This window comes from Euprymna scolopes, chromosome 43, assembly GCF_053919585.1.
Source record: "Euprymna scolopes isolate OS-2025 chromosome 43, ASM5391958v1, whole genome shotgun sequence".
Classification (NCBI taxonomy): Eukaryota; Metazoa; Mollusca; class Cephalopoda; order Sepiida; family Sepiolidae; genus Euprymna; species Euprymna scolopes.
This window is the reverse complement of record NC_136524.1, coordinates 1,950,755-1,974,863: the sequence shown is the minus strand read 5'-3', so window position 1 is coordinate 1,974,863 and position 24,109 is coordinate 1,950,755. Positions and strand designations below refer to the sequence as shown.

Genomic DNA, 24,109 nt, shown 5'->3' with positions numbered 1-24,109 from the left:
CCATTCGGACAAGCTTTATTAATTTTGTCGTTTATTTCAACTTTATCTGGAAGCCCGTAGCACGTTTTTTTTCTGTTTTTGATTTTTAATTTTGTTTTTGCGTCCCATTTCCAACCCCATCTTCAGACATTGTACATGAATTGATAATGTTTTCTGTAGTACGTGAATATTATTTCATGCGAGGTTTACGTGATTTAAAAATTGGACCGTAAAAAAGATAAATAACCGCTTATACAACGTGTCCAAAAAATGACTGGTGCTAGTGCAAAGAGTGATTTTTAAATCGTATTTCCACGTTTAATTAAAGTTTTATGATATGTTTTTAGTCGCGTGCAAGCGACTCTATAAGTCACTCCGTCTGTTGGTCGGTCTGTCCGTAACACTTTTGTGCTTGGCCTTTTTGGCAAAGATCAAAGTGTATTTTGGAGATTTGATTTTTTTAAATTTTTTAATTTTATATTGGAATTTTTTTAATTGTAATTTTTTCTTTAAACGAAATAAATTTAATATCTCAAAGTGTAGTATCTGCTCAGGCAGATACTGCAAGCAAAGACCCTATGTGGGGGCGACCCCACAGATAAGCCCTTGGTCAATGTAGAGACAACCCTTCATACCAATTGTCACTATCCAGCTCCCGTACTCCCCAGGGAGCTGGTCTCTATTTCCCCTTCACTCCTCACATTAAAAATCGGCCTTGTGCCTAATTTGTTCAGTGGGGGAGCAAATAAATACCATCTGTTCCGGCAGATGCTGCACTTAAGATAATTTGTACCAGTCAATGGAAGGAAAAACCCTCTATAGTGGGACAATTATTATTTTTGGTAACCAGAGTGCCCCCTTTTTGCCTACTTTTAGGGGAGCTGGTTTTTACCTCACATTAAAAACGGCCTTGTGCCTAATTTGCTCAGTGGGGGAGCAAATAAACACCATCTGTTCCGGCAGATACTGCAAGCAAAGACCATATGTGGGGGAAACCCCACATATAAGACCTTGGTCAATGTAGGGGCAACCCTTCATACCAATTGTCACTATCCAGCTCCCCTACTCCCCGGGGAGTTGGTCCCCATTTCCCCTTCACTCCTCACATTAAAAATCGGCCTTGTGCCTAATTTGCTCGGTGGGGGAGCAAATAAATACCATCTGTTCCGGCAGATGCTGCACTTAAGATAATTTGTACCAGTCAATGGAGGGGAAACCCTCTATACTGGGACAATTATTATTTTTGGTAACCAGAGTGCCCCCTTTTTGCCTACTTTTAGGGGAGGTGGTTTTTACCTCACATTAAAAACGGCCTTGTGCCTAATTTGCTCAGTGGGGGAGCAAATAAATACCATCTGTTCCGGCAGATACTGCAAGCTATGACTAGCAAAGACCAGATGTGGGGGCAACCCCACATGCCTGACCTTTAACCAGCTCCCATTTCCCACCTCTCGGGAGCTGGTCCCCTTTTTCCCTTCCCCCTCCCTTCACTCCTCACATTAAAAATCGGCCTTGTGCCTAATTTGCTCGGTGGGGGAGCAAATAAATACCATCTGTTCCGACAGATGCTGCACTTAAGATAATTTGTACCAGTCAATGGAGGGGAAACCCGCTATACTGGGACAATTATTATTTTTGGTAACCAGAGTGCCCCCTTTTTGCCTACTTTTAGGGGAGCTGGTTTTTACCTCACATTAAAAATGGCCTTGTGCCTAATTTGCTCAGTGGGGGAGCAAATAAATACCATCTGTTCCGGCAGATGCTGCAAGCTATGACTAGCTATGACTAGCAAAGACCAGATGTGGGGGCAACCCCACATGCCTGACCATTAACCAGCTCCCATTTCCCACCTCTCGGGAGCTGGTCCCCTTCCCCCTCCCTCCACTCCTCACATTAAAAATCGGCCTTGTGCCTAATTTGCTCGGTGGGGGAGCAAATAAATACCATCTGTTCTTACTACATGTTGTACTTACGTAACTTTGTGATATAAAGTGTGGGATCACTTTTCTGTATCAATTTAATGTAAAATGATCACCCACTTTACAACCAGTCAGTCTCAAAGCCATTCAAGTCATTCTCCAGATCATTCAAGTTGTTTTTGAAGGATTCCAGTTATTTTTTAAGCATTCAAGTCATTCTTAAGGTCATTCAATTCATCCTTAAATTCATTAAAGTCATTCTAAGTCTTTTTAATTTATTTAAGTCATTTCAGCCCATTTTTCGGTCATTTTAGTTTATCTTTAAGAATTTCATGTCAATCCTACATTCACGCATTCATTCATTACACGAGAGCACGCGACTAATGGCTATCGGCCTTGTTTTATTCAGTTGTAATGTTGAAGTACAGAATAGCTATAAAACACTCTCCTCTCCCCATGTTAAGAATGGCCTTTTAAATGATAACGTTATTTCGGCACGGATCACTCTCTGCATGAGTACCTGAAATTCTTTCTAACGTAGTCATCGCCCTAGAATTTACCTGCACCGAAAAGAATTGCATCGCAAAAAGAAAAGAAAAAAAAAATGGCGTCGTTGACTCCAATTGGACGCTACCGTCTATTCGGACAGGCTTTATTAATTTTGTCGTTTATTCTAAATTAATCTCGACTCCCCTAGCACCTTTTTTTTTTAATTTTCTTTTTTCGTCCCATTTCTAACCCTGTCTTTAGAAGTTCTATTTGAATAATTCCTATTTTCTATAAAAAGTGGATTATTTTATGCGAGGTTTACGTGATTTAAAAATTGGACCGTAAAAAAAAAAAAAAAAATGAATAACCGATTATTCAGCGTGTCCAAAAATTAGCTGTAGGATTTAAAACTTAAATAGATTCTTTATTTTGGAAATTTTTCTGTAATTTTAACAAACGGACAAAGACATTTGGGGTTTGTATTACTGTACACACAGATTCGAAAAAGTTGTCAAAAAACAAATATATAACAAATAAATGTTATCAAAGGCAAGATAAGTTACTTTTCTACCAAACTGGATATATTTTTTGTGTTTTTATTCAATGTAACATGTTTATTCAGCTCGAAAAACATGCAGTGTTTACCGATGTATTGGACAATTCAAAATGGCGCCAGACTCTCTCTTTAACACGGTAAGTTTGGGAAAAGGTATTATAAATAATAAACTAGACAAAATACTATTAAAAAAACACCGAATATCTTTTACCCTATGTCACGGTAATATACAGTGAGCGAATTTCTAACAGTATTTTGTCAAGTTTATTATTTATTACACCTTTTCCTGAACTTACTGTGTTTAAGAGAGAGTCGGGCGCCATTTTGAATTTTCCAATACATCGGTAAACACTGTATGCTTTTCGAGCTGAATAAACATGTTACATTGAATAAAAACACGAAAATTATATCCAGTTTGGTAAAAAAGTAACTTATTTTGCCTTTGATAACATTTATTTGTTATATATTTGTTTTTTGACAACTTTTTCGAATCTATGTGTACAGTAATACAAACCCGAAATTTGGATATTTAAAATACGATAATCCAAAATTTAACCCATCTTTTTTTTTTCTAAATAAAATGCTAGTGCACTTACTGATCCGCGCTATTTTTTAAATCGTATTTCCAAGTTTAATTAAAGTTTTCATTTTTTTTTATTCAATTGTAAAGTTAAAGTACAGTATAGGTACAAAACACCCTCCCCTCTCCATGTTAAGAATGGCTTTTTAAATAATAACGTTATTATTTACGTCCGGATCACTCTCTGCATTAGTACCAATGTTTTATTTTTTATTTTTTTTATTCATTTGTAAGGTTAAAGTACAGAATAGGTACAAAATACCCTTTCTCTCTCCATGTTAAGAATGGCTTTTTAAATAATAACGGATCAATAAGTGCAGGACTGCAGGAGTACCGAAAAAAATGTTTTTAAAATGTTGCCGATTTCCAGCTTCGATTTTCAGAGTGTAATTTCCTAAACAGATTGTAGAATTTCCGAAAATGCGATTTAACTCGAGTATTTCGTAGTTGATATTTTTCTACAATTTTTGCAAGGTGTAGGGTTTGACGTTTCGAGGTCTGCCAACTCGTGGAACTGAAATCTACTGGGTCCTTCAGCGTCGCTTTCTCACTTCGAGCCGGAACTTTCTTTAGGAAGGGACTTTTCTCTCCCCGAGCAAAACCACGGTCGCCTATTCATCTGAGTTCAGTGTTTTATCCCTCTCAAATCTCGGGAATTCTCGCGGCTAGTCTCGCTGGGTTGCAAAGGAGTCGCCCTTGCGACCGTTTCCTCAGGGTCAGGTAACAGAAGAACAGGTTGGTAGAGGTATACGGTAACTAAGTATGTATTTATTTGCTCCCCCACCGAGCAAATTAGGCACATCCTATCCTTACATCATCAACGCTCTGATCCCCAGCTGGCATCAATTGTGATGGATGGCTCTCGTCTGGGTGAGGCCCCGTGTTTTGACAAGCTTCTGGGTTTGACCTTTACTCCTGATCTGAAATGGAACACATACATCAAGTCTGTTGCCAAGGTCGCTGGAAAGATGGTGGGATCCTTCTACCGCTCCAGAAGATATCTCACTACTGATGCAACTCTCTATCTATATAAAAGCCAAGTACGGCCAAGGATGGAATACTGTTGCCATATCTGGGCAGGAGCTGCCAAAAACAGCCTATCATGCCTTGACAGAGTACAAAATAGACTTCGTGGTTTAGTGGGGGATGCCCTTTTCTCTACCCTGCAACCCCTCTCCCACAGAAGAGACGTTGCAAGCCTATCCTTGTTTTATCGTTATTTTCATGGCAGGTGCTCGTCTGAACTCCAATCCCTGGTCCCCCCTCGCCAATCTTTCACGAAAAACACCCGTCTAGCTGAATCCACTTTGAAAAATTTCCCCCACTCTATATCTGTGCCTAAATCAAAACGCGGATTTCATGAACAAAGCTTCTTTCTTAGAACTGCACGCCTGTGGAACTCTGTTCCGTCTGCCTGCTTCCCTCCGGACTACAGCTTGGATGTCTTCAAGTCTAATGTTAACAAATTCCTAATGAACCGCCCCCCTTAAGTAAACACTTCATCAAATCTCCTCACTAACGTAATGTACTTGCAATAACCCTTGTCCCTGAGTGGCTTCCGGGCCTTGATAAGTGGTGATCTCTGTGTAAAAAAAAAAAAAAAGGCCGATTTTTAAAGTGAGGAGTGAAGGGGAAATGGGGACCAACTCCCCGGGGAGTAGGGGAGCTGGATAGTGACAATTGGTATGAAGGGTTGCCCCTACATTGACCAAGGTCTTTGCTTGACACTTGTTGCCCAGGCCCCGAAGGGCAAAGTGTATTTATTTGCACCCCCACCGAGCAAATTAGGCACAAGGCCGATTTTTAATGTGAGGGGGAAGGGAAAAGGGTACCAGCTCCTGAGAGGTGGGAAATGGGAGCTGGATAGTGATTTGCCAGCTTGCCCAAGTAGGGCTGCCCCTAGATGGACCCGAAGATTTCCACAAGGACAATGGTCTTTGCTTGCAGCATCTGTCGGAACAGATACTACACCTTGATATTTATATTAAATTTATTTCGTTTAAAGAAAAAATTCCAATATAAAATTAAAACATTTAAAAAAAAGTAAGATCTTCAAAAGACAAAACAAATAAATTTAATTTTCTATCGACCTGCATACTTTTTCAGTTCTGAAATATTTTGTGGGTGTTTTAGGCTTGTTAAAGATTGGATCCAAGATGGCCTCTGGCATTTTCTTGAATTTTGGTTTTTATGTTTAACAATTGAAAGATCGAAAATTAAAAAATAGGCACTATTTCCAAACTCATTAAATTTAATTTTTAATCGATCTTTATATTTTTAACTCAGTGAAACTGTATTCAAGTTCGTCTTTATTATTTTTTTTTACATGGGGGTCACCACTTATCAAGGCCCGAAGGCCACTCAGGGATAAGGGGTGTTGCGTGTACAGTGATCAATGAGATAGTATTATAGTAATCATTAGTATTGAGGGCTTTGATAGAGTGTCTTACTTAAGAGGACGGTTTGTCAGGAGTTTGTTTATGTTGGACTTGAAGACGTCCAAGTTGTAGTCAGGTGGGAAATAGGCAAGTGGAACAGAGTTCCACTGGCGTGTAGTTCTAAGAAAGAAACTTTGCTCATGGAATCTACGATTGGATTTAGGCACAGATAGAGAGTGGGGAAAATTATTGACAGTAGTTTCAGCCAGACGGATGTTTCTCGTGAAAGATTGGCGAGGGGGGACGAGGGATTGGAGCTCAGACTGTAGCAGACACAAATAGACCCCTTTTCTTCTCGCGCATTCGCTTCCTCTGAGTGAGTGATGAGGCGCTAGACTGTCCAATCTGAGGACTTGCGCACGAATACAAATTAACCCCTAGGGACCAGACAGCTTCCGGTCCCAGAAGAAAACTCTCTCTTACGCTACCAGCCTTCGTCGGTGCTAGACGCCTGTTCTCTTCGCTGCTCCTACTAAAGGTATTGACGACAGCCGCGGGTTGTAACTACCTCGTAAGGCAGTGGAGACCCGACTCTACTTTCTTCCTTCAGTACGCTTTGCAAATAAACCTTTCCCTTGTTAAGTTGAAGAAGTTGTTTGTCATTGTTCATAGAATTGTGTTATTTTATTAGGGAAATTCCCTAAAAGACGAGCACCTGCCATGGAAATAACGATAAAACAAGGATAGGCTCGCAACGTCTCTTCTGTGGGAGAGAGGTTGCAGGGTAGAGAAAAGGGCATCCCCCAATAAGATCTGGGGAGGGGAGTGTTGCCGGGTCTTGACTGGCAACATTTACCAGAAGGCCTCATTCACTCTGTGGAATCTAAAACTAACTAATGAAAACCCCAGCGTTTGTGCAAAAAAAAAAAAGATGGCAATCTCCAAAAATACCGTTAGGGCTTACAACATGGCCGCCAGAAGAGTCACGTGATCCAAAACATGAATCGCCGTATTACGAAACCGGAAAACGCAAATTTAAAGCAAACTTTGACAAACAAGCATAATAATTAAGTACAAAAACAGTTTTTCAATATCATAATAATAAATAATTTATTTAGAACGGTCATTTAATTTTTTGTTGAGAAACAATCACAGTTTGTTTGTTTTTTAAAACAGTGTTTATAAAAAATATTTTATTCAGAGTTTTTCATAAATATGGTATTTAAAACAAGGTGTTCATTTTTTTTAAGATGTAATATTATAAAAATATGATGTAAAAAAAACAGTTTATATTTTTAATTTTCATTTTATAAATTTAGACAGAATAGATGGAGGCGATGCAACAAATTAGCTCACAAAATTTATTTGGGCCGACTCTTTCACGCCACATAAATTCATTTAAATATGAAGTGAAGAGAGCCCTTGATGTACTGAATTGACGAAGTTTTTTCTTCGCTCGCATCCACGTATTTTCAATAAGTTGAGTATTTATAGTCGCGTCGTTAGGCTCCCACTTTAAAAACAGAAATTACGAGTTTTATATATTTTATTCGCAGTTTTTTGTTGGGGGGGGGGTCAAAAATTCCGCCTAAAATTCTGATACACCTAGTCGACCACTTGTTTGTTCTGAATAAAATACTTTTTATAAACACTGTTTTAACTAAAAACAACCTAAGATTGTTTCTCAAAGTTTGCCTATTTTTATAACAACATTATATCAACAAAAAATTAAATACAAACAAATTGTGATTGTTTGTCAAAGTTTGCCTTCAAGGCTGCGTTTTCCATTTGCACGATTCATGTTTTGGATCAACTGGATCACGTGACTCTTCTGGCGGCCATGTTGTAAGCCCTAACGGTATTTTTGGAGATTACCAAAAAGATATATATACAATTTCTGTATATATATGTGTGTGTGTGTGTATTTTTAACTAATCACTAACCCGTAGTGAGACAACTCCTTTTATACATACTAACTCTCGGTCGCGAGAATTCCAACGTGATTAGAATGTCTATTTAACTTAGTAGGAAATAGCCACCCAGTTTCTCCGTAGTGGCAAAACAGCAGTTCAGTGTCCGTTCTTCCCTCCGACCCACCCCCGGTAAGTCAAGTCAAATCAATTTCAATTCTTACAAAATTTCACATACGTTTTGTAAATAAGATTTTTATCCCCCCCCCCAACATCATGTATATATATTTGTAATTTTCGGGTTTTAAGTAGGATGTCCACAGAGTGATTCTGATATTTTGGTGAAAGAGTCTAGTTAAGTTAACGTTATGTTAGTTAGGTCAACATTAACCTACATCCCCCTTTTTCAGCCTTGTGCCACATTTTTATTAAATTTTATTTACGAATAAAATAAATATTCACAGTACAGAGAGAGACCAACCCTGAATATATAGGTTGTAATCACCTCCCACCCCTCCTATTGGCCCTGTCGGTGGGGCATTAGAATACGCTGACTGCCCCCCTGCCGAGGGTAAAAGTCCCTCAATGGGAGTCTTGGATATGACCTTAAACTATATCCAGTGGTGAGGCCCCAGCTTACGGGCTTTGGGGAGTGTGGAGCCACCCTTTAATTGCCATTGCTCCCAGGTCCACTCTGACCGGGAGTGGTAGTACCTGTTAGGGTCCCAACTATGGGTAAAATAGAAAGAAAAAAAATACATTCTATTAAAAAATTATTCTTCAAAATCTGGTCAGATTCCACTTGACCCAGTCGTCCTGGATATGACCTTAAACTATATCCGATGGTGAGGTCCTAGATTGCAGGCTTTGGGGAGCGTGGAGCCACCCTTTAATTGCCATTGCTCCCAGGTCCACTCTGACCCGGAGTGGTAGTACCTGTTAGGGTCCCAACTATGGGTTAAATAGAAACCGACGTGAAAACAACAAATATATTCTATTAAAAATTTTTTTGGGTTTGTATTACTGTACATATAGATTCGAAAAAGTTGTCAAAAAAACAAATATATAACAAATAAATGTTATCAAAGGCAAGATAAGTTACTTTTCTACCAAACTGGATATATTTTTCGTGTTTTTATTCAATGTAACATGTTTATTCAGCTCGAAAAACATACAGTGTTTACCGGTGTATTCGAAAATTTAAGATGGCGTCTGATTCTCTATTTAACACGGTAAGTTTGGGAAAAGGTGTTATAAATAAAAACCCAGAAAAAATACTGTTAAAAACTCGCTCAATATATGTTACCGTGACATAGGTTGACATATATTCGGCGGGTTTTTAATAGTATTTTGTATAGTTTTTTTTATTTATAACACCTTTTCCCAAACTTACCGTGTTAAAGAGAGAATCAGACGCCATCTTGAATTTTCCAATACATCGGTAAACACTGTATGTTTTTCGAGCTGAATAAACATGTTACATTGAATAAAAACACGAAAAATATATCCAGTTTGGTAGAAAAGTAATTTATCTTGCCTTTGATAACATTTATTTGTTATATATTTGTTTTTTGACAACTTTTTCGAATCTGTGTACAGTAATACAAACCCGCATTTTCTTTTTAAATGACGACGTTTTTACTGTTTATGACTATTTAAAGAAAAATAATTACTAAACATTTATTAATAAAAAAATGGGTGCTAGTGCACTTATTGATCCGCGCATATTTCTAAGTTTAATTAAAGTTTAAAGTTTTTTTTATTTAACTGTAAGGTTAAAGTAGAGAATAGGTACAAAACACCCTCCCCATGTTAAGAATGGCTTAACCTTACAATTGAATAAACAAAAAAAAATTAAACTTTAATTAAACTTAGAAATACGATTTAAACTATAGCGCGGATCATAAGTGCACTAGCACCCATTTTATTTTTTTTTTAATAAATGTTTAGTAATTTTTTCTTCTTTTAATATTCATAAACATTAAAACGTCGTCATTTAAAAATAAAATGCTATTTAAAAAAAAAAAGAAAAGGTCGATAAAACTGATAAAAAATAAAGGCGATAAATGTCCCTTGCTCATGCGTAGGGAGAAGTCAGTGTTTTTTTTATGCTGTTAGGCAGGGAACTCAAATCGCGACCAGTACCCCTTTTTTTTCTCCGTTGACTGTAAAATGCCCAGAAAAACAATTGAATGTCCTCTTTTTGTTGGGGGGGGGGTCACTCTGTATATAGACAAGACCTTATCGGCTAGTCGTTAAACGATTAAGATTTGTCTATATAATAAAGTTCCGGGTCTGTATTACTGTACACATAGATTCGAAAAAGTTGTCAAAAAACAAATATATAACAAATAAATGTTATCAAAGGCAAGATAAGTTACTTTTCTACCTAACTGGATATATTTTTTGTGTTTTTATTCAGTGTAACATGTTTATTCAGCTCGAAAAACATGCAGTGTTTACCGATGTATTGGAAAATTCAAAATGGCAGCCGACTGTCTCTCGGAGAGGGTACGTTTGGGAAAAGATGTTATAAATAATAAACTAGACAAAATACTATTAAAAAACAACCGAATACATGTCAACTTATGTCACGGTAACATATATTGAGCGAATTTATAACAGTATTTTGTCTAGTTTATTATTTATAATACCTTTTCCCAAACGTACCCTCTCCGAGAGAGAGTCGGCTGCCATTTTGAATTTTCCAATATATCGGTAAACACTGTATGCTTTTCGAGCTGAATAAACATGTTACATTGAATAAAAACACAAAAAATATATCCAGTTAGGTAGAAAAGTAACTTATCTTGTCTTTGATGACATTTATTTGTTATGTATTTGTTTCTTTACAACTTTTTCGAATCTATGTGTACAGTAATACAGAGGACAGAGGCTGAAGTTTACATGCCAGTTCAACACGTTTGTTTTTTGGGTTTTTTTTTTAATGAAACCTTGGTCCTTGCTCCTTAATTGAAAAAAAAATTACGGCTTGAGTTACATTTTTCGAGGAGTTATAAGCTTCGAAAGATAGTGTTAATATTTATTTGCATAAATATACACAATGTGGCACAAGGCCAAAAATAGGGGGGGTAATTTGGACCTATCTAACATAAAGTTAACTTAACTAGACTCTTTCACCAGAATACCAGAATCACTCTATGGGAATCCTAATTATAACCCGAAAAATGATATATACATGATGTGGGGGGGGGCTAAAAATTTTATATACAACAAGAATGAAATATTTACAATGAAAAAATAGTAGTTAGTAAAAGAACCCCCCACTACTAATTGTGGCAGATAGAAAGCTTTGTCAGTCGAAAAGACGCAGGTCCACACGAAAACTGACTTTATTGAATAAACACCACAAAAACGACCTGCATCACTGACAAAGCTGTACCATCTTCTAATTATTGGGCATGCGTGAATCACGCGTGAACGTGATTTCACGTTATGCTCCCCTCCACCTGCTTCGTATTTAAAGCGACAGAATCCAGCATAGGAGAGCTGTTGTTTGGGGGCACTGGCATTCGGCCAGTGGGAGAGGTTGGATGAACATTAGCGCTTCCAGACCTTAGAGGTCGCAACAGGTTGCCCTGTTGCGACTTTCTCCCTGTCTCAATCGGTTCTGGATATGACCTTAAACTATATCCAGTGGTGAGGCACCAGCTTACGGGCTTTGGGGAGTGTGGAGCCACCCTTTAATTACCAGTGCTCCCAGGTCCACTCTGACCCGGAGTGGTAGTACCTGTTAGGGTCCCAACTATGGGTTAAATAGAAACTGACTTGAAAACAACAAATATATTCTATAAAAAAAATTTTTCTTCCTAATCTTTGGATTAGGCATTAAATAATCTGAGAAGGGTTGATATGCCGTAAACCAACCAACCAACCCTGTCTCAAGCCTAGCAAAAGGATAATTCGTCACAATCCGGTAGATATCTCACTTCTGATGCAATTCTCTATCTATATAAGAGCCAGGTACGTCCAAGGATGGAATACTGTTGCCGCATATGGGCAGGAGCTGCTAGAAAAGACTTGTCCTGCCTTGATAGGGTTCAAAATAGACTTCGTGGCCTGGTGGGAGATGTCCTTTTCTCTTCGCTGCAACCTCTATCTTACAGAAGAGATGTTGCGAGTTTGTCTCTGATGTATCGTTATTTTCATGGAAAGTGTTCAACTGAGCTTCAATCTATGGTCCCCCCTCGCCAAACTTTCACAAGAAACACTAGACTAGCTGAAAACGTTATCAATAATTTCCCCCCACTCTTTATCTGTGCCTAAACCTAAACATAGATTCCATGATCAAAGCTTCTTTCTTAGAACTGCACGCCTGTGGAATTGTCTTCCGTTTTCCTGCTTTCCGGCTTTCTATAATATGGTTGTCTTCAAGTCCAACGTGAACAAGTTTCTGATGAGCCGTTCCACTTAAGTTAACAAATTTACCGAACTTCCATTACTATCGGTTACTATATTGTCCTTTTGACTACTCTACACTATTTAACCCTTATCCTTGAGTGACCTCTTGGCCTTGATAAGTGGTGACGTACTATGTAAAAAAAAAAAAACACCCTTCAGTGAAATTGGTAAATGTTTCCTTTGACTACAACAGAACACCGACGAATAAAATTTGGTTTCTTGAAGGTTTTCCGGGTCGCTGATAACCCGTCGCATATTTACCGTTTGCATGGTATTAACCCCTGCACTATTTTGTGCCAACTCACCGCCATCGTTTATGCTATTCTTACATGGTGCGTTCGCGCATAGACGCGCGTAGTAAGGTGACTTGTCACCTCGCGGAAGAATTTTTTTAGCAGACATAAGTTTTCAGAAACAAAAAAAAAAAAATGTTAATTTTTCTGTGTTGCGTAGTTTTTATTTTTATTTATAAAAGCATTTTTATTTTTCGTTTTTTTTTTTTTTTGAGGGGGGGTACAACATTTAACAGGTGCTTCTGCAGTTTAATTTACCATTTTTCCCGTATGTAACGCGCCGACATAAACCGAACAGAAGAACTGTTTAATTTTTCACAAATTCTATTTACATTGGTTGGGTAGGGGGTGGAGGAGCAGGGGCAGTGGGGACCGGTAGTGTCGCCCCTGCCCAGTTATATATATATATATATATATATATATATATATATATATATATATATATAAATAAAAGGTTATCTTTCAGATGCAAGGTTCATTGTTTACTTGCGGTTTTAACGATGTAAGATTCCGTTGTACGGAAGACCAAATCGGCCAAAATGTCTATGATGTTTTTATTGGCGCTTTTCTTCGTATTTTTAATAACATTTTTTTGCACCATTTACAAGTTCTTTTTACAAATAATTTTTTTAATACTGTAATAGTAAAATAAAGATACATTTATTAATTATACGGAAAAAGTATCTCGTAATGTTTTCACACGAGATTTTTTTCCTGTTGATTTCTCTTTTTTTTTTTAATATTAAAATTGATTTAAAGTGATTTTCAAGCCTTTAACATGACGGAGTTTATAATGAAAACCAAATTACCGTTAAAATTAAAATAATCTTTATTAGAAATTTGTAACAAAATAACAAAATTATAAAACTATTAGATTAAAATAGAGAACTTTTAATTAAACAACGTGAACATTTTATAATGAGTGTTTTCATTAAATGTATTTTTAATAATAAAAAAAGTGAACTTTTTTTACTTAAACTTCATAAAAAAAAACGTATCCAATATAGAATTTTACTAAAATAATTTTACTATTACAGTATTAAAAAAAGTATTTGTAAAAAAAACTTGTAAATGGTGCAAAAAAATGTTATTAAAAAATACGAAGAAAAGCGCCAATAAAAACATCGTAGACGTATATTATCATTTAAACAGTATATCAATTTAAATATTTAAATTCAGTAAATAAATTTAAATATTTAAATTATGGCCGATTTGGTCTTCCGTACAACGGAATCTTACATCGTTACAATCGCAAGTAAACAAGGAACCTTGCATCTGAAAGATAACCAAATAAAAAAATCAATATGAAAAATATATGTTTGGTAAATGTTTCGTTTAGGTCCACCTCCACAATTTTCTTTAGAATGACGACATTTATAGGTTTTCGACTATGCTGAATACGAAAATCGCATTAAAATGTTGCAGAGATGAGTAGTTATCAAGATAGAAAAAAATGCATTATGCACGGTAATTTTGGCGGCCATTTTTTTACGCACATGCGCGCGCGCCCTAAGCAATCAGAATTTTACATGAAGGAAAAAAACCAAGATGGCCGCCAAAATTACCGTGCATAATGCATTTTTTTTCTATCTTGATAACTACTTATCTCTGCAACATTTCAATGCGATTTTCGTATTCAGCATAGTCGAAAACTTATAAATGTCGTCATTTTAAAGAAAATTGTGGAGGTGGACCTAAACGAAACATTTACCGAATGTTTATATCCTTTCTGTATTTATTTCCTGTGTGTTGACGTGTAGGAATACAAAACGTCTTTTGAAAAAAAAAAAAAACGAGAATGTTCCCTTCAAACACATAATTTCGACCGATCCTTCGATCTTCCTCAATGTGAATGATAGAAAACATGAGTGAGTGGGCAGAGTTAGCAGGGTGGGGAAGGGGCACCGGTGTAGCCATTAAGGTAAAGATCTATCTGAATATGACCCTCTTCCAGCATTTTCGACTTGGAAGGGTCAGCAACTTGTGTGGCCTCTATTCAAAACCAAGTCCCTCCACGCCACCCCACGAACACACTCGTATACGTGACCATACATGTATAAACACTCGGGCACTATGACACATGCTTCTTCACGTACATATATATACACAGGATACGCGCACTCACGTTTATGGACGTCTTCTCATATACAGCTGGATATATATATATATATATATATATATATATATATATATATATATATATATATATATATATGGTGCCCGGAAAACTCGTCCCGGGAAAACTCGTCTCCGGAAAACTCGTCCCCTTTCGCTAGGTAGGAAAACTGGTCCCTTATTGAATAAATATCGATTGAAAACACATTTTATGATCATTCTTGAAGGAGATATTGTTTTTTTTTTAAATAGACTATAGCCCCCCCCCCATAATATTAAAAAAAAATATTTTTACTTGTTTAATGCTTTTTTTTTTTTTTTTTTAAATAAAATCGATTTTCTAAGTGTCCGTTTTCTACCTAACTGGCTAAGTTCTTAGTGGTTTCACTTATTTTAAAGCGTTTATTATGTTCATAAACGAGACCGCATATTTTTTTATACTAATATAAAAAGAATTTACTTATTTACTGTTGTTATAAAAGGGTAAAATCGATTTTTCTACTTCGCCGACTATGTTGTGTGTTGTTTAATTTATTTGGAATCGTTTATTCGGTAAAGAAAAAAAAAAAACACAGGAAACAAACAAAAAAACATGTCGAGTGTTACGTGAGAACGAGAAATAATGTCCGGTATATCACATCTTAAGAGTCTTGATAATCGCTAAAAAATAGAAAATTAAAGAAATTACTGAGGGAGATTTGGTTTTAAAAAGAAAATAATAAATTTTAGGGTTGTATTACTGTACACATAGATTAGAAAAAGTTGTCAAAAAAACAAATATATAACAAATAAATGTTATCAAAGGCAAGATAAGTTACTTTTCTACCTAACTGGATATATTTTTTTGTGTTTTTATTCAATGTAACATGTTCATTCAGCTTGAAAACCATACAGTGTTTACCGATCTATTGGAAAATTCAAAATGGCGCCCGACACTCTCTTTAACACGGTAAGTTCGGAAAAAGTGTAATAAATAATAAACTAAACAAAATACTGTTAGAAATCCGTTCATTATATGTTACCGTGACATTAGTTGACATATATCAGGTGTTTTTTTAATAGTATTTTGTCTAGTTTATTATTTATAACACTTTTTCCCAAACTTACCATGTTAAAGAAAGTGTTTGGCGCCATTTTGAATTTTCCAATACATCGGTAAACACTGCATGTTTTTCGAGCTGAATGAACATGTTACATTGAATAAAAACACAAAAAACGGGTTTGTATTACTGTACACATAGATTCGAAAAAGTTGTCAAAAAACAAATATAGAACAAATAAATGTTATCAAAGGCAAGATAAGTTACTTTTCTACCTAGCTGGATATATTTTTTGTGTTTTTATTCAGTGTAACATGTTTATTCAGCTCGAAAAACATGCAATGTTTACCGATGTATTGGAAAATTCAAAATGGCAGCCGACTGTCTCTCGGAGAGGGTACGTTTGGGAAAAGGTGTTATAAATAATAAACTAGACAAAATACTATTAAAAAACAACCGAATACATGTCAACTTATGTCACGGTAACATATATTGAGCGAGTTTCTAACAGTATTTTGTCTAGTTTATTGTTTATAACACCTTTTCCCAAACGTACCCTCTCCGAGAGACAGTCGGCTGCCATTTTGAATTTTCCAATACATCGGTAAACATCGCATGTTTTTCGAGCTGAATAAACATGTTACACTGAATAAAAACACAAAAAATATATCCAGTTAGGTAGAAAAGTAACTTATCTTGCCTTTGATAACATTTATTTGTTCTATATTTGTTTTTTGACAACTTTTTCGAATCTATGTGTACAGTAATACAAACCCCAAAAAACATATCCAGTTAGGTAGAAAAGTAACTTATCTTGCCTTTGATAACATTTATTTGTTCTATATTTGTATTTTGACAACTTTTTCGAATCTATGTGTACAGTAATACAAACCCCAAAAAACATATCCAGTTAGGTAGAAAAGTAACTTATCTTGCCTTTGATAACATTTATTTGTTCTATATTTGTTTTTTGACAACTTTTTCGAATCTATGTGTACAGTAATACAAACCCCAAAAAACATATCCAGTTAGGTAGAAAAGTAACTTATCTTGCCTTTGATAACATTTATTTGTTATATATTTGTTTTTTGACAACTTTTTCGAATCTGTGTGTACAGTAATACAAACCTATATATATATATATATATATATATATATATATATATATATATATATATATTATAAAGAAGTGAACCATCGCGTAAATTCAATCGACTAAAAAATGGAAAACGGGGTGAGGAAAAGAAAAAAAATATATATAATGGGGCAAGTTATATGTACAATTAAATAAAATAAATAAGTCGATTATATTATATATTTTTTGTTTTCTTTTCCTCACCCCGTTTTTCATTTTTTAGTTGATTCAATTTACGCGATGGTTCACTTCTTTATAATATATATATATATATATATATATATATATATATATATATATATATCCAGCTTACAAGTAGCGGACGGATGTTTATTTAAATAGACATTCGGACAGATTAGTTGCGGGCACCGCTTCCGTGGTGAAGGGGTAGAACTGTCGACTGTCATCACGACGGTTCTAGGTTCGATCCTCATCTTCGGATAGGTGCTAGTCTCGCGGCACTGATGAGTTGTGATACAACGAAACAGGTCTGTATGTCGATGACTACAAATATATTTGTATATTTTGGTAAATTCAATTGTAATTTTCATTATATATATATATATATATATATATATATATATATATATATGAAAATTACAATTGAATTTACTAAAATGATCCAAGATAGTAAAATTAAAGTAAATTATAAATATTAAAGAATTAATATTTATTTATGATAGTTATGTCTTGGAAGTAGAGTGAAAAGCACATCTTATTTTTCTTTTATTAATATTATTGGAATCTTTTCTTTTTTTTCTTGTACACATTTTTGTGAATTATTCCATGGATTTCTGCCTTTGGATTATTATGGACCATCTTCTTCCAATTACGGGATTTCCTTGGATTTTACTTGAACAAATGAAAATTCTTTTAACTTTCTTGAAGTTTTACATTTGGATTTTACCGTCACTGGATTTTTTATCTTCCACCAGACTATCCATTCATGTGTAATCACCTTTTTCTTCACACTATTCCCTCTGCTTCACTTTTTTTGTTTTCAAGTAAGATCTTTGACTTACTTGTTGTTTCATCAAATACTTTTGCATGCAAAATCCGATCCCGCATTTTGCTAATTCCTACCCTCTGATGAGAAGGAAAGTATTTCTTCGAAACTCCGCGGATTAAGGACTATCCATTTATCTAGTGTTTCCTTTTCAGATTAAATATGTTTTTAACTCATTTCAAAGTGTTTTTTAACATATTTCATTAACTGTTTGCTCATATATTTTTTGTTTTTAAAATATAATTATCCACTGACACGTGCGTCGTCATCTACGACTTATCAGTGTGACTGAATCTAGCTAGATTCGAAATCGGGACCCCATGGTAATGAGCCTAACCTCTCTATCCGTTGGTCCATCTCGCCGACTGTTTGGAAAATCGCGATTTATATAGATATTATTTGTTTTTGTTTTTGCGATACGTTTTTGAATGAGTTCAAATATTTAAACATTTACGAAAGTGCATTTTTACCTAAATGCGAGTAGGAATAATTTTCCCTTTAACCAATTTGGTACCCCCACATGGAGAGCGGTATATATATATATATATATATATATATATATATATATATATATATATATGATCAAGCAGTTAATAAAACATTTTTAAAAACACTTTGAAATGAGTTAAAAACATATTTAATCTGAAAAGGAAACACTCGTTAAGTGGATTGTGCTTAATCCGCGGAGTTTCGAAGAAATACTTGCCTTCTCGTCAGAGGGTAGGAATTAGAAAAAATCGGGATCGGATTTTGCATGCAAAAGTATTTTAGGAAACAACAAGTAAGTCAAAGATCTTACTTGAAAACAAAATAAGTTAAGCAGAGGGAGTATGATGAAGAAAAAGGTGATTACACATGAATGGATAGTCCGGTGGGAGATAAATAATTCAGTGACGGTAAAATCCAAATATATGACTTCAAGAAAGTTAATAGTTTAAAAATATTAATTCTTTAATATTAATAATATATTTTTATTTTACTATCTTGGATCATCTTGGTAAATTTAATTGTAATTTTTATTTTATACATATACATATATATATATATATATATATATATATATATATATATATATATATATATATATATTATATTAGAGCCAGGTACGTCCAAGGATACTGTTGCCACATCTGGGCAGGAGCTGCTAGAAAGGACTTGGCCTGCCTTGATAGAGTTCAAAATAGACTTCGTAGCCTCGTATGAGATGTCCTTTTCTCTTCCTTGCAACCCCTATCTCACAGAAGAGATGTTGCGAGTTTGTCTCTGATGTATCGTTATTTTCATGGAAAGTGTTCGACTGAGCTTCAATCTATGGTCCCCCCTCTCGCCAAACTTTCACAAGAAACACTCGTCTAGCTGTAAACACTATCAATAATTCCCCCCACTCTTTATCTGTGCCTAAACCTAAACGTAGATTCCATGAACAAAGCTTTTTTTCTTAGAACTGCACGCCTGTGGAATTGTCTTCCGTTTTCCTGCTTTCCGGCTGACTACAATATGGTTGTGTTCAAGTCTAACGTAAATAAGTTCTTGATGAGCCGTTCCATATAAGTTATCAACTTTACCAAATTTTCATTACTAATGATTACTATAATGTCCAATTTCTACTGTACACTCTTTAACCCTTATCCTTGAGTGGCCTCTTGGCCTTGATAATGTGGTGATGCCTATGTAAAAAAAAAAAAAAAAAAAAAAAAGACATCGCTATTTTCATTGTCTTCCAATAAACATGAATTTATTTGAAGTCATTCAACAAATGAAATTCCTCTTGGCGTCGTCATCGACCAAGAATTTACCTGCACCGATTAAATTGCATCGCGCAAAACCAACAAAAACAAAATGGCGTCATTGAGCCCCATTGAACGCCACCGTCCATTCCGGCACGCTTTATTAGTTTTGACCCCTATCACAAAGCGCCCAGAACCTTTTTTTCCTGTTGTTTTTTTTTTTAATTTCTGTTATTGTTTTTTTGTGTTTTTTTTTTTTTTTGAGGGGAGGGGGTTCAATTCTTAACCCCTATTCCAGAACCTCTACATTTGGGTGTTTTTGTATACGAGTTTAATATTTTTAATTTATTAGGTGCGTAACAGATTATAGATACAAGCCTGGGAACCCGGCGTTGCCCGGGTGTTTTGAGGTGTATGTTGAGCAAAAAAAAAAAAAAGTGGTAGTAGGAAGGCAGGCTCCAACCCGTACCGCAAAGGGGGAAAATAACGAAAAAAAAAACGCGACATCTTTGCCATTACGACCACCGCCAAACCGGTAGTTACGTAGGTTTAATTAAGACTAGACAATCGAAAAAGGTGGACGACTTTCGAAAACCCCGGCGAAAAAAGCGACCCCTTCCCTGTAAAAAAAAGTGCTCAGGTGCAGGGTTAGCCAATTTTTCGATATTTGTCGTTTGAAAGGCCGATCTTCAAAACGGTACTGATGTTCTTAAAATCCGTCGCCTGGATCGAAAGTTTTAAGGCAGACATGCAAACAGACATACATACATGCATTTATATATTGGTAGCTTAAATTTTCGACCAAAACCGATTAAAAAGCTTGCCCTATCTCTGAATACCCTTTATGTAAAATTTCAAATGTTTAGACCAGAAATTGTCTGAATAATTTAGTAGAGACCGCAGCGGTCAATTTTTTTTTAATTTGACCCCTATTATGACCCCTTAACATTTATTGTTTTGGGCTCAAATAAGATTATTTTTTTTACACAGTGATCACCACTTATCAAGGCCCGGAAACCACTCAGGGATAAGGGTTATTGCAAGTAGGAGCTGCTAGAAAGGACTTGTCCTGCCTTGATAGAGTTCAAAATAGACTTGGTAGCCTCGTAGGAGATGTCCTTTCCTCTTCCTTGCAACCTCTATCTCACAGAAGAGATGTTGCGAGTTTGTCTCTGATGTATCGTTATTTTCATGGAAAGTGTTCGACTGAGCTTCAATCTATGGTCCCCCCTCGCCAAACTTTCACAAGAAACACTCGTCTAGCTGTAAACACTATCAATAATTCCCCCCACTCTGTATCTGTGCCTAAACCTAAACGTAGATTCCATGAACAAAGCTTCTTTCTTAGAACTGCACGCCTGTGGAATTGTCTTCTGTTTTCCTGCTTTCCGGCTGACTACAATATGGTTGTCTTCAAGTCTAACGTAAATAAGTTCTTGATGAGCCGTTCCATATAAGTTATCAAATTTACCAAATTTTCATTACTAATGATTACTATATTGTCAAATTTCTAATGTACAATCTTGAACCCTTATCCTTGAGTGGCCTCTTGGCCTTGATAATGTGGTGATGCCTATGTAAAAAAAAAAGAAGAAAAAGTATATTACGTTAGTGTGGAGAGTTGATGAAGTGTTTACTTAAGGGGACGGTTCATTAGGAATTTAACAACATTGGACTTGAAGACATCCAAGTTGTAGTCCGGTGGGAAGCAGGCAGACGGAACAGAGTTCGATCCCTGTCCAAGGAACCTATATCTAAAATTTCAAGTGTTTAGACCGAAAATTGTCCGAAGAGTTTGGTAGACTTCTCAAAGGTCAAATCGTTGAACTTTGACCCTTTAATAGGCAAATTTCGTACTGAAAACTGATTACAAAGATTTTCCCAAATCTCAGTACCCTCTATATCAAATTTCGAGTCTGTAGACTGAAAATTGACAGAGTTATTGCATAGGGAAATATACAGACACAGATACACAGAAATACAGTTACAGACACGTTCACTTTTATAGATATACTAGCATTTCAGCCCGGCGTTGCCCGGGTGTTTGGAGGTGTATGCTGAGCAAAAAAAAAAAAAAAAGAGTAAATTTTTTTTTTATTTGACCCCTATTATGACCCCTAAAAATTTATAGTTTCGGGCTCAAATCACTTTACTAAATTAGATCCAGGTTCAAGGAACCTATATCTAAAATTTCAAGTGTCTAGACCCAAAATTGTCGGAGGAGTTTGGTAGAGTTCTTAAAGGTCAAATCGTTGAAATTTGACCCCGTTAACAGCCAAATTTCTGGCTGACACCCGTCACATCGATTTTCCCAAATCTCAGTACCCGGTATTTCAAATTTCGAGTCTATAGACTAAAAATTGACAGAGTTATTGCGTAGGGAAATGTACACAGACAGACAGACAGACAGACAGACACGTTCACTTTTATAGATATATAGATAAACTAGTTATGATCAAATACACGACACTAATAAACGGGACCTAATTAGAGTTGGGGCCTGTTTTTTTGGGTCACCCTGTGTATATCTATCTATATATCTATAAAAGTGAACGTGTCTGTCTGTCTGTCTGTATGTGTACATTTCCCTACGCAATAACTCTGTCAATTTTTAGTCTATAGACACGAAATTTGAAATACCGGGTACTGAGATTTGGGAAAATCGATGTGACGAGTGTCAGCCAGAAATTTGGTTGTTAAGCGGTCAAATTTCAACGATTTGACCTTTAAGAACTCTACCAAACTCCTCCGACAATTTTGGGTCTAGACACTTGAAATTTTTGATATAGGTTCCTTGAACATGGACCTCGAAACTATAAATTTTAAGGGGTCATAATAGGGGTCAAATTTTTAAAAAATTAACCATTTTTTTTTTGTTTTTTTTTTTGCTTTTTTTGCACAGCATACACCTCCAAACACCCGAGCAACGCCGGGCACCCGTGCTAGTATATGTATATATATATATATATATATAGAGAGAGAATAAATGGCAAATATCTATATTCCAAAATTCATGATGTTGACCATCTTATAATTTATTCCTTTAATTCAGTTGACTTATACAATTCTTGACAGTGTCTGTTTCGTAGCGCAAAATCAATCACTTAATTATTATATCGATTAGTGAATCTATTACGCCCTTAACTCATAATCAGTCCAAAGGAATTAAAATATGATTTGACATGGTAAAAATCCGAAAATTAAGAGAAGCTGTAGTTACCTTTGTTTTCCATTACGCCATTTTGAATTTTCAAAATAGATTCACGGATTGATATAATTATTAAGTGATTGATTTTCTGCTACGAAACAGATGACATCTCTGATTCTCTCTCCTCTAATCTCGAGCGCGTGGTTCAGTGGGGGAAGATGTGGCTGGTTACCTTTAATGCATCCAAAACCAAACTCCTATCCTTACATCATCAACGCTCTGATCCCCAGCTGGCATCAATTGTGATGGATGGTTCTCATCTGGGTGAGGGCCCCATGTTTTGACAAGCTTCTGGGTTTGACCTTTACTCCTGATCTGAAATGGAACACGTACATCAAGTCTGTTGCCAAGGTCGCTGGAAAAATGGTGGAATCCTTCTACCGCTCGAGAAGATATCTCACTACTGATGCAATTCTCTATCTATATAAAAGCCAAGTACGTGCAAGGATGGAATACTGTTGCCATATCTGGGCAGGAGCTGCTAAAAACAGCCTATCCTGCCTTGACAGAGTACAAAATAGACTTTGTGGCTTAGTGGGGGATGCCATTTTCTCTACCCTGCAACCTCTCTCCCACAGAAGAGATGTTGCGAGCCTATCCTTGTTTTATCGTTATTTTCATGGCAAGTGCTCGTCTGAACTCCAATCTCTGGTCCCCCCTCGCCAATCTTTCACGAAAAACACCCGTCTAGCTGAATCCACTGTGAAAAATTTCCCCCACTCTATATCTGTGCCTAAATCAAAACGCGGATTCCATGAACAAAGCTTCTTTCTTAGAACTGCACGCCTGTGGAACTCTGTTCCGTCTGCCTGCTTCCCTCCGGACTACAACTTGGATGTCTTCAAGTCCAATGTAAACAAATTCCTGATGAACCGCCCCCTTAATTAAACACTTCATCAAATCTCCACACTAACGTAAAGTACTTGCAATAACCCTTATCCCTGAGTGGCTTCCGGGCCTTGATAAGTGGTGATCACTGTGTAAAAAAAAAAAAAAAAAAAAAAAAAAAAAACAGATACCGTCAAGAATTGTAAAAGTCAACTAAATTAAAGGAATAAATTATAAGATGGTCAACATCATGAATTTTGGAATATAACTTTTTGTCATTTATTCTCTATATTGCTCTGTAATTACATTGAGCTTCTTAAATAAGGATTGGTATATATTATAAGAAAATATATTTCTACAGAAATATATACTAGCGTTTCAACACGGCGTTGCCCGGTTGTTATGAAGTGTATGTTGAGCAAAAAAAAAGGTCAATTTGTTTAACTTTGACCCCTAGTATGACCCCTTAAAATTTATTGTTTTGGGTTCAAATCAAGTTATTAAGTTAGATCCATGTCCAAGGA

General features: G+C 35.9%; 1 protein-coding gene across 2 annotated transcripts in view; it reads right to left on the bottom strand.

Moving 5' to 3' along the window:
- LOC145268437 (uncharacterized) overlaps positions 1 to 24,109 on the bottom strand; it is a 1,138,892-nt gene that overhangs the window by 315,275 nt on the left and 799,508 nt on the right. The gene's annotated exons all lie outside the window — the stretch shown is intronic.